The 10,457-nt window shown below is 38.1% G+C and overlaps 1 long non-coding RNA gene across 2 annotated transcripts in view; it reads left to right on the plus strand.

Annotated features, from left to right (window-relative positions):
• The window catches only part of LOC110265990, a 9,237-nt gene extending 1,320 nt beyond the window's left edge, over positions 1 to 7,917 (plus strand). The window contains exons 2-3 of one of the 2 annotated variants that reach the window (XR_002352757.1): positions 1,457 to 1,494; positions 7,820 to 7,917. This is a non-coding gene — a long non-coding RNA (uncharacterized LOC110265990). Of the gene's footprint in view, positions 1 to 1,456; positions 1,495 to 2,802; positions 2,951 to 7,819 lie in introns of those variants that run through there. The other variant, XR_002352756.1, reaches the window with a different exon arrangement.

Here is a 10,457-nt window from a genome sequence, read left to right on the forward strand (position 1 = left end):
TAATAAGGATTTTATATGATTTGGACTAGATAAGTAATATTTTAAATATTAATACTGCTACTTTGGAAAAATAAAGGGGTTTAATTATATTATTTCTAATTATTTTGATTTGGGCATTTTATGGAAAATAATTTGTAAAGTTGATGAGCAAATAGTATTTTCTATGTACAATTAGTGTTGGATTTAATTTGGGTTTCAATTACTATATTACCCTTACTTTTATTTGAAATTATAAAATTACCCTTGAACCAAATTTTGCCCTAATCCTAAAACTCAACACACATAACCCTAACCCTAAAAACCCTACCCGGTTCCCATGACCCGGTACACCCCAGGATACCTAATGCAGCAGCAGCTGCAAGCTGATTGAAAGAAAGAAACAAAGAGAGAAAGGGATCCGTGGAGGGAGAGCCAGGGGGCTGCGGCGGGAGAAGAGGAAGAGGGAGGAGGACTTGGCGCCGCCGCTGTTTCTGTGTTCCCCAACGGCGCTGCTGCACACGAGCCGGAGAAGCTCGTCCCTGCTGAACTGCCGCCACCACCACAAGGGTTTTGTCACCGCCACTTGTGCCACCGCCGGCGAGCACGAAGAGAGAGGGAGAAGGAGATCGGGCGGGAACAGGGGACCGAGGGGGGAGGGAGCACGACAGGGGAAGCCATTGCCGCCTGTCACCGTCGCGTGCCTCTGCTGCGTCACCACTGCGCCGTTGCCGTGCCTGGTTGCTGCTGATGAAGTCACTCCCGCCGCCGTTGCTACTAGGGCTGTCGTCGTCCTCACCAACTTCCAAGAGAAAGTCACGATGGCGCTCCGCTTCTGTTTCTCTGGTCCGCCGAGAGAGAAGCTCGTGGGTGGGGTAAACGCCTCTACTGTGTTTCTCGATCACTGGTGATGGAGCTCGCATCGTCGTCAGCCATGGCCGCTATGCCTCTGGTCGCCGAGAAACGCCACCGCTGCTGCCGCCGGAAATCGCCACTGGAACTGGTGTCGTTTGGTAAGCTTTAACTCGTCTTCAGTTTCCTTCTCCATTAAAGTTCATCTTTACCATGAGAGTTGTGATGCGGCTGTGTGCTAGGAGTTGCTGCAAGTTGCCGCTGCCGGAGAAGCTGTTGTGGTCATCGGAACCATCACCGGAACTTCTGCAGTTTGATTTAGTCTTTAATCCTTTCTCACGGTAAGCATCTTCATTCCGGAGCTCTTGAAAATCAATATGCTGCTATATTTAGCCACAGATTCTGAGGTTTTGTAACATATGGTCAAGCTCCGGTTATTGCGGATCACGATTAAAGCTGCCGCCGAACCGGTTCGGAGACCGCCGCTGTTCGGTTCATCCGTTCCTTCTTCGTTTCGGTAAGTAAGTATGTTTCGGAAAGCCTCGCGTTAGTATTCGATTGTGTTTGGTTAATGAATATGAGTCTTGGTAACTTGGATCGAGTCCTGATTATTATATGTTGCAATTAGTGTTGATATGGTTATTGCGAAAGTGGCTGGGAGCTGAGGTTTTGGTTGCCGTCAGTTCGGGTTGAGGCAGAAAGGACTCTGTGAGACGTTTGGGTTATGGAATTGCGTTTTGAGGTAGGGGCGCTTTCCAAAAACTATGTTTTGTGTATTGGAATTATTACATATGGATACTGGTGTGAGATATTGTGTATTCGGTGATTGTATCTGCCTTATGTATTATTTGATTGACTCGAATGACTATGGATGTTGGTTTGGCTGAATTGTTGTGTGGCTTGTGAAATGTAATGTTTGGAAGTTGATTCCTTAAAGATTTGAAATCTGAGTTTAATCCGTTGAGGATTGGTTTGAAGTGAGTCAATTATTTTGATGATGTGAAAGATAGAATACTCTTGAAATTCAGCCTGGGTTGCTTTAATTGATTTGGTTTTGATAAATGATTTATTGCTGACCCGATTCTTTAAAGATTTAGAAATGAGTTAAATCAGTTGATATTGAGTTGATTTTGAAATGGTTTCCTTGAGATATGCCACTGAGGCGACTGTTGGATTTAGCGTGATTTTGAATTGATTTTTGGGTTATGGACTGTTGAAAAGGATTGAGGAACGGTTTAGTTGGGACCCAAACCGGGTGGCAAAGTCCAAGTTTTAAGGGAGATGCTGCCGAAATTTCTATAAAATCCGAGGCTTTATTTGAAATGTTATTTGGGAAAATTTGAGTTTGATGCCTTTCCTATTTACTTGGAGGATTGTGAATTTAGGGCTTCTTTTATTATCTTTACTTAGAACAATTATGAAAGCGATGAAGCTACGCTTTGAAAGAATTATTGAAACGAAAATCATGATTTCTTCTTATTTTTCCAAGAAGAATAGTATGTCTTTGGGTACAAGTTATTCGAAAGAGAATTTTGCCTTGAGGCTATTTTAAAAGGTAAAACGGGTTTATGTTTTTCTCTATTAAACATAAAGAGTGTCCATTGGAAGAGTTTTCGTGATTTTAAAAGGAATTGGATTTCGATTGATGAACCTCATTATTTTGACGTTTTGAATAAGATACAAAGTACCTTTTGAACTCTAGTTTAACACGATAAAAATGATTCTCTTAGCAATTTGAAACGCTTCAGATTTAATTATGGAATTGAAGCCGGTTTTGTTGAAGTAAAGGAAATGGTTTTAAAAAGAGTAATTGATTACATGACTCGGATTGGCTTAGATCCTATTTTACTACTCAAATTAGGAAGTCAAGATTTTTAATGATTTTAAATGAATTTAGCGGAATGAGTTATGTTATCTACTGAGAACCCTTTCGAGGATGATGTTCTCACCCCCCTACATTTTTCCCCCTTTCAGGATATGGGCGCAGAAGTTACGAAGAGCTTATTTAATTGTTGTTGTGATACTCTGTATTGTCTTAGTTATGGTCTATTGTACCCTCGCCTTTATCTTGATATAATCTGTAAGAGGGATAGGAATTGTATTGGTTTATGTTTGTAATATTACTTATATATATATATATATGTATGTATATATATGGATGTACTCTTTATGAGTTTTTGTAAGTTGTATGGTATTTATGGATGTACGTTATCGAACAAAAGTATTTTGGGAGCGGTATTGCGGTTTAAAGTTTTAAACAGGCTCATATTCTAGTATTAAATAGTATAAGTGTCGTCGTAATGTCCGAGCTATCAAAGTTGCGCAGCCGGAAGCGTGAGCTTTGGTAGTTAGGGTGTTACATTATGGTATCAGAGCAGTTCTTCCTGTAGAGCCTGAGGAATGGACTGACTATGCTTCAATTGTATACTCTGAGCATTTGTCATGTATTAGGTCTTGTCGAATGACGAGAATTAGAGCTTTATGCACATGACGGTCTATTGATTAACGCTGTTAGTCTTGCATTGCATAATTCCTGATATTAAGTTCGGCCGGCTTAATACTAGTGAATTATGTATATGAGAGCACTAATGGGTTATCATAGATGATATACGAGTTTTGAGTAAAGCGAATCGCGGGTTTTGGGAACGCTAGAAACTATTTCTCGAGGCTATTCAATTGTGTGTCTTGAATTCTGTTCGAGTCGACCTGTTCTTTGGTATCCTAACTTGAAGTTCTTGGTTGTTAATCCTTTTGAAAAGTAGCTTGATTTTTCAACTTTGTTCCTCTATTCATATGCATTCTTGTTTGATCTTAATTGCATATGCTTGTTTGGAATCCTTGTTGCATCTATCTTCCTCTGTTTGAGTTCTTCTTGATTCACGTGTTCCTTGATGTAGCCTTGAACTTGTCTTAATGCGCTGTGCTTTTTATCTCCGGGTTCTGAGTCCATTCTTTGAGAAATTGTTGATTCAGTTTTTCTCTTATTTGACAGTGATTACAGCCAATTTTGAGATTTTTATAAAAGTTGCTGTTGATTAGATATATACTTATCTATATATAAAGCTTTGAAGATTTCTTATATAGTTTAACAACTATTTATTTCTAATACCTTGCTTGTACTTTTACTAGTTTACAGAACTGCACTTACTTTAAAAGTAAATTGACCTTCTAGTAATATTACTATAGTTCCAACGGACATTTTTATTCGATTATGTATTTGGGGTATTTTTCAAAATTCTGGAAAGAAAGTGAATTTTTCACTTTTATCCCGGTTGAGTTTCATTTGATAAACTTTACTTAATTCATTTTGATTTGAGTTTGATTTAGCATACTACATGGTTTATGCTATTGTTGTTCTTTTGAAAATGTTGGACTCATAGCTTTCTTCTTATGATCAGACTCGCTCCTTCTTAAGCTTTTCACCTCTATGAATGTCATACATGATTCTGTTTTTAACTAATCTTTTACATATTGTGAAATTACCATTGATCTTGGTTTGTCCTCTCTTGTGAATCTCATCCGTATGTGAGTCAGTTTGATTCGTTTCAAATTAGTGCATTGTTTATTCTCTCATTTTCTCTACAAGAATTTTTAGTTAAAGATTTACCTTTGAGAAATTACTAATGATTGAGTTGTCTTTTCCTATGACTTTTGTATTCTTTTGGATCAATTGAAAGCTTGTTTGATGACTCATGCCGAGTAAATCTTGTTTGGACTACTTTGTTTTAAGATCCTTTCTTGCAAGGCTTGACTCCTTTTTAGTACATCTTAAACTTCTTGAATGTTCTTCTGAGATGGTGATTTTAAGAACACTTTTGGGAGTCCTGTTCTGAACTTTTTAAAGAAGTTTTGGATTCTCTTGTAAGAAGTTTTAAACGGAATTTATTTTCTGTTGCTTGATTTAGATTGAAACCAATGTTCAATTTTTACGAAGTTAATTTAAAGTTGGCATGCACTATTTTAAATGAAGTTTTGAAAAAATTCCTTGTTTAGTGGAAACCAGTTCGTTTGTAACGCACCACTTGTTTCCTTTACCAATTTATAAGCAGATTTTTACCTCGGATTTTCTTTCTAAATAGAGTTTAACTTTCTCTTTCGTCCTTGCTATAATGTTATAAACGCTTGTTTGAATATGGCCTTTGGAAATTTTTGAACAAGCATTTGATTTCTTCCGAGTTTTATGAATTACTTTTGGTTAAGTTGTGCACCTAACTATCTTTCTAAAATATTTGAGGAAATATTTTAGTTCTTAGCCAAAGTTGTGTGCATTTTGTTTTTGGAACTCTACAAAATCTACTTCAACATGAAATTGTATTGAAGAAAAGCCACGTTTATGCTTTTGTTACTCTCTTGAAGGATGTTTGTTGTTTAACTTCTCTTTCAGACTGCGAAGTGATATTTTTACAAGTTTTCGATTCTTTTAAGAACAATGTATTCGGAAGTATTTTAATTATGCTCTTGAGTTCTGTGAGCTTTGTCTTGGGTCTGAGATATTCTTTTCTGTAAACCTCATACTTCTTCGACTCAGCTTGAGTTTGTTTCAAACTGATGCGCTGGTTTTCTTCTTATTGATCCGATTAAATTTCCTTGATCTAAGGGTTATTTTTGGAGTTGTCAATCGATTTATTTCTAGCAAACTTCCTCGCTTGAACATCCTTGTTTATCTGGAACTGGATATATTCTTTCAAATCTATGAGTATTGTCTTTGACATTTGCCTCTCCTTTCTAAGATCTCGTATTCTTCTGAGTAGACTCGAGAGTTGTCTTGATATCACGTGTGATCTGTAGATATAGTAACGCGATGCGTTAGTTCTTTAAGATGTGATATGTGCATACGAAAGTTGAAACGGTAGGTGTACAACGTTATGAGTTGCGGGTGTTTTGTTCCTTGCGAACGGGTTTGCGGTTGTCAGGCTTGTGATCGAGTATGGGGATTGTAAAGTGCTTGATGGAGTTGGAAAGTTGAAACTTTGAGGTTGATATGAGATTAGTGTGCGGATGTTAAGCACGTCGTTTTAACCCCATCATGTTTTATAGCCTTTGATGCTTTGCCCTTCTATCACATGATTGACCCATGTTATCTTTTGCATTGAGCCTACCTTGTAACGTTTGCTTTGCAATCACACTCCTACCTTTGCACCCTTATGCATATGACAATCAAAGTATTTGAAAATCGTATATATGTTTATATGATGAGATATTTTTGCTTCTTCCTTAAATGTGTTCAAGGATGAATTGTTATGAAATTTCTTTCGTTTTGTATCAATTTTCGAGGGCAAAAATTTTTATAAGGTGGGTAGAATGTAAGACCCAGAGCTTTTAAAAGAGAGCTATCATGAGCTAATTTCAAATTTAGTATTTCTGTAGCTTTAATTTCAGAAATTGTCTTATAAAAGATAATTAAAGCAAGTTTTGATTTATTGAATTTGAAATAAGTTATAGTTATTATCCAATTTTACAATTATTGGATTATTTTCTATATTTGAATTATAAAGTTGATAGTTATGAAATAATAAAGATTTTATATGATTTGTATTAGATAAAAAATATTAATACTGCTATTTTGGAAAAATGAAGAAACTAAGTATATTATTTCTAATTTTTAGATTTGGACGCTTTATTGAAAATAATTTATGAAATCGGTGAGCAAATAGTATTTTCTATACATAATTAGTGTTGGATTTAATTTGGGTTTCAATTACTATGTTACCCCTACTTTTATTTGAAATTACAAAATTACCCTTGAACCAAATTTTGCCCTAATCCTAAAACTCAACACACATAACCCTAACCCTAAAAACCCTACTCGGTTCCCCTGACCCGGTACACCCCAGGATACCTAATGCAGCAGCAGCTGCAAGCTGACTGAAAGAAAGAAACAAAGAGAGAAAGGGATCCGTGGAGTGAGAGGCAGGGGGCTACGGCGGGAGAAGAGGAAGAGGGAGGAGGACTTGGCGCCGCCGCTGTTTCTGTGTTCCCCAACGGCGCTGCTGCACACGAGCCGGAGAAGCTCGTCCTTGCTAAACTGCTGCCACCACCACAAGGGTTTTGTCACCGCCACTTGTGCCACCGCCGGCGAGCACGAAGAGAGAGGGAGAAGGAGATCGGGCGGGAACAGGGGACCGAGGGCGGAGGGAGCACGACAGGGGAAGCCATTGCCGCCTGTCACCGTCGCGTGCCTCTGCTGCGTCACCACCGTGCCGTTGCCGCGCCTGGTTGCTGCTGATGAAGTCACTCCCGCCGCCGCTGCTACTAGGGCTGTCGTCGTCCTCACCAACTTCCAAGAGAAAGTCACGATGGCGCTCCGCTTCTGTTTCTTTGGTCCGCCGAGAGAGAAGCTCGTGGGTGGGGTAAACGCCTCTGCTGTGTTTCTCGATCACTGGTGATGGAGCTCGCATCGTCGTCAGCCATGGCCGCTGTGCCTCTGGTCGCCGAGAAACGCCACCGCTGCTGCCGCCGGAAATCGCCACTGGAACTGGTGTCGTTTGGTAAGCTTTAACTCGTCTTCAGTTTCCTTCTCCATTAAAGTTCATCTTTACCATGAGAGTTGTGATGCGGCTGTGTGCTAGGAGTTGCTGCAAGTTGCCGCTGCCGGAGAAGCTGTTGTGGTAATCGGAACCATCACCGGAACTTCTGCAGTTTGATTTAGTCTTTAATCCTTCACGGTAAGCATCTTCATTCCGGAGCTCTTGAAAATCAATATGCTGCTATATTTAGCCACAGATTCTGAGGTTTTGTAACATAGGGTCAAGCTCCGGTTATTGCGGATCACGATTAAAGCTGCCGCCGAACCGGTTCGAAGACCGCCGCTGTTCGGTTCATCCGTTCCTTCTTCGTTTCGGTAAGTAAGTATGTTTCGGAAAGCCTCGCGTTAGTATTCGGTTGTGTTTGGTTAATGAATATGAGTCTTGGTAACTTGGATCGAGTCCTGATTATTATATGTTGCAATTAGTGTTGATATGGTTATTGCGAAAAGTGGCTGGGAGATGAGGTTTTGGTTGCCGTCAGTTCGGGTTGAGGCAGAAAGGACTCTGTGAGACGTTTGGGTTATGGAATTGCGTTTTGAGGTAGGGGCGCTTTCCAAAAACTATGTTTTGTGTATTGGAATTATTACATATGGATACTGGTGTGAGATATTGTGTATTCGGTGATTGTATCTGCCTTATGTATTATTTGATTGACTCGAATGACTATGGATGTTGGTTTGGCTGAATTGTTGTGTGGCTTGTGAAATGTAATGTTTGGAAGTTGATTCCTTAAAGATTTGAAATATGAGTTTAATCCGTTGAGGATTGGTTTGAAGTGAGTCAATTATTTTGATGATGTGAAAGATAGAATACTCTTGAAATTCAGCCTGGGTTGCTATAATTGATTTGGTTTTGATAAATGATTTATTGCTGACCCGATTCTTTAAAGCTGTAGAAATGAGTTAAATCGGTTGATATTGAGTTGATTTTGAAATGGTTTCCTTGAGATATGCCACTGAGGCGACTGTTGGATTTAGCGTGATTTTGAATTGATTTTTGGGTTCTGGCCTGTTGAAAAGGATTGAGGAACGATTTAGTTGGGACCCGAACCGGGTGGCAAAGTCCAAGTTTTAAGGGAGATGCTGCCGAAATTTCTATAAAATTCGAGGCTTTATTTGAAATGTTATTTGGGAAATTTTGAGTTTAATGCCTTTCCTATTTACTTGGAGGATTGTGAATTTAGGGCTTCTTTTATTATCTTTACTTAGAACAATTATGAAAGCGATGAAGCTACGCTTTGAAAGAATTATTGAAACGAGAATCATGATTTCTCCTTATTTTTCCAAGAAGAATAGTATGTCTTTGGGTACAAGTTATTCGAAAGAGAATTTTGCCTTGAGGCTGTTTTAAAAGGTAAAACGGGTTTATGTTTTTCTCTATTAAACATAAAGAGTGTCCATTGGAAGAGTTTTCGTGATTTTAAAAGGAATTGGATTTCGATTGATTAACCTCATTATTTTGACGTTTTGAATAAGATACAGAGTACCCTTTGAACTCTAGTTTAACACGATAAAAATGATTCTCTTAGCAATTTGAAATGCTTCAGATTTAATTATGGAATTGAAGCCGGTTTTGTTGAAGTAATGGAAATGGTTTTGAAAAGAGTAATTGATTACATGACTCGGATTGGCTTAGATCCTATTTTACTACTCAAATTAGGAAGTCAAGATTTTTAATGATTTTAAATGAATTTGGCGGAATGAGTTATGTTATTCTCCCCTAAAGACTTGGGACTCTGCCGGGAAACTTTTGGTTATAAAATCCCATTGTTGGATGGGTGATTTTGAATACTTTGAGCTATCAAAGTTGCGCAGCCGGAAGCGTGAGCTTTGGTAGTTAGGGTGTTACAGTCGATCCCACGAGGATTGATGGACTAAGCAACAATGGTCGAATGATTCCTTAGTCCGGCAAGCAGAAAGTGATGTTTTGAGGGTTCAAAAAGCATTAAATAGTAATTCAGAAAGTAGAAAATGCAAACAGTGAGATTGGTGTGAAGTATACGAGAAAAAGTAGTTAAGGTATCAGAGGTGTTTACTTTTCTGGATTAAGTTTTCTTACCAACTATTTTAATCATGCAAGATTTATTTCATGGCAAACTATCAGTAACTAAACCCTAATGTCTTAGTGATTTAGCCTCCTCTAACCTAGTTAACCGCCAATGTCTTGGTCACTTAATTACAATTTGAGGAATAAGTTCAATTCTAGTTTATGGCAAAAAAATCCTAATTACCCAACGTTAAAAGGATATATGTCACGTATCTCAATTAGTTCAAGTAATTAATGATTTAGGAGAAATTTACTTTCAAGTTGTTGTTAAGGTGAGATATCTCTTCAAGAATCACAAGAACGCAAATAGAATAAGGGTTATTCTTCCGATTCTTCCAAATCCTTAAGATGAAGAACGAAAACAAATTCTTGAAATTGAAATCCAAACAGTAATTAAAATAGAAGAGTAATAGTATCAATCCATACAATAAACAGAGCTCCTAACCTTAACAGTGGAGGTTTAGTTGCTAATGGCTCAAAGAGAAAACTAGGATTCTGAAAACTGTAAACTGTAGAATGAGGTGCGTAAAAGTGTATCTTCCGATCTACCCAGATTCATAAGATAAAGAATGAAAGTAATCCTTGAAACTAAATTAGTACATTAATCAAAATAGAACAGTAATAGTCTAAATCCATGGAAATAAACAGAGCTCTGATGCGTGAGCATCTTATACCTTTGTTCTGGTTGTTTTTATAGTGTTTTTAGCTAGATTTTATTAAGTTTTGCTATGTTTTAGTTAAAAATTCATCTTTGGATGCTACTTTGAGTTTTTGTGTTATTTTTATGATTTTAGGTGATTTTGGTGAATTTGGCAGAGTCTTGTGCAAAGACGAAGAAAGGATAGCAGATGCTGTCAACCCTGACCTTCTTACATTCCAACAAGCATAACTTGGGTTATGGAGGTTCAATTGACGCGGTCTCAATAGCCTTAGAAAGCTAACATCTAGATATTTCAAACGATATATAATAGTCTACACTTTTCTTCTGAAATCACTGCTAAATCTAGTGCTAAACGCTGAGCCTAGCGTTTAGCGCCCAAGAGGGACAGGACTAGC

The sequence above is a fragment of the Arachis ipaensis genome, chromosome B08 (assembly GCF_000816755.2).
Source record: "Arachis ipaensis cultivar K30076 chromosome B08, Araip1.1, whole genome shotgun sequence".
NCBI classification, from domain to species: Eukaryota; Viridiplantae; Streptophyta; class Magnoliopsida; order Fabales; family Fabaceae; genus Arachis; species Arachis ipaensis.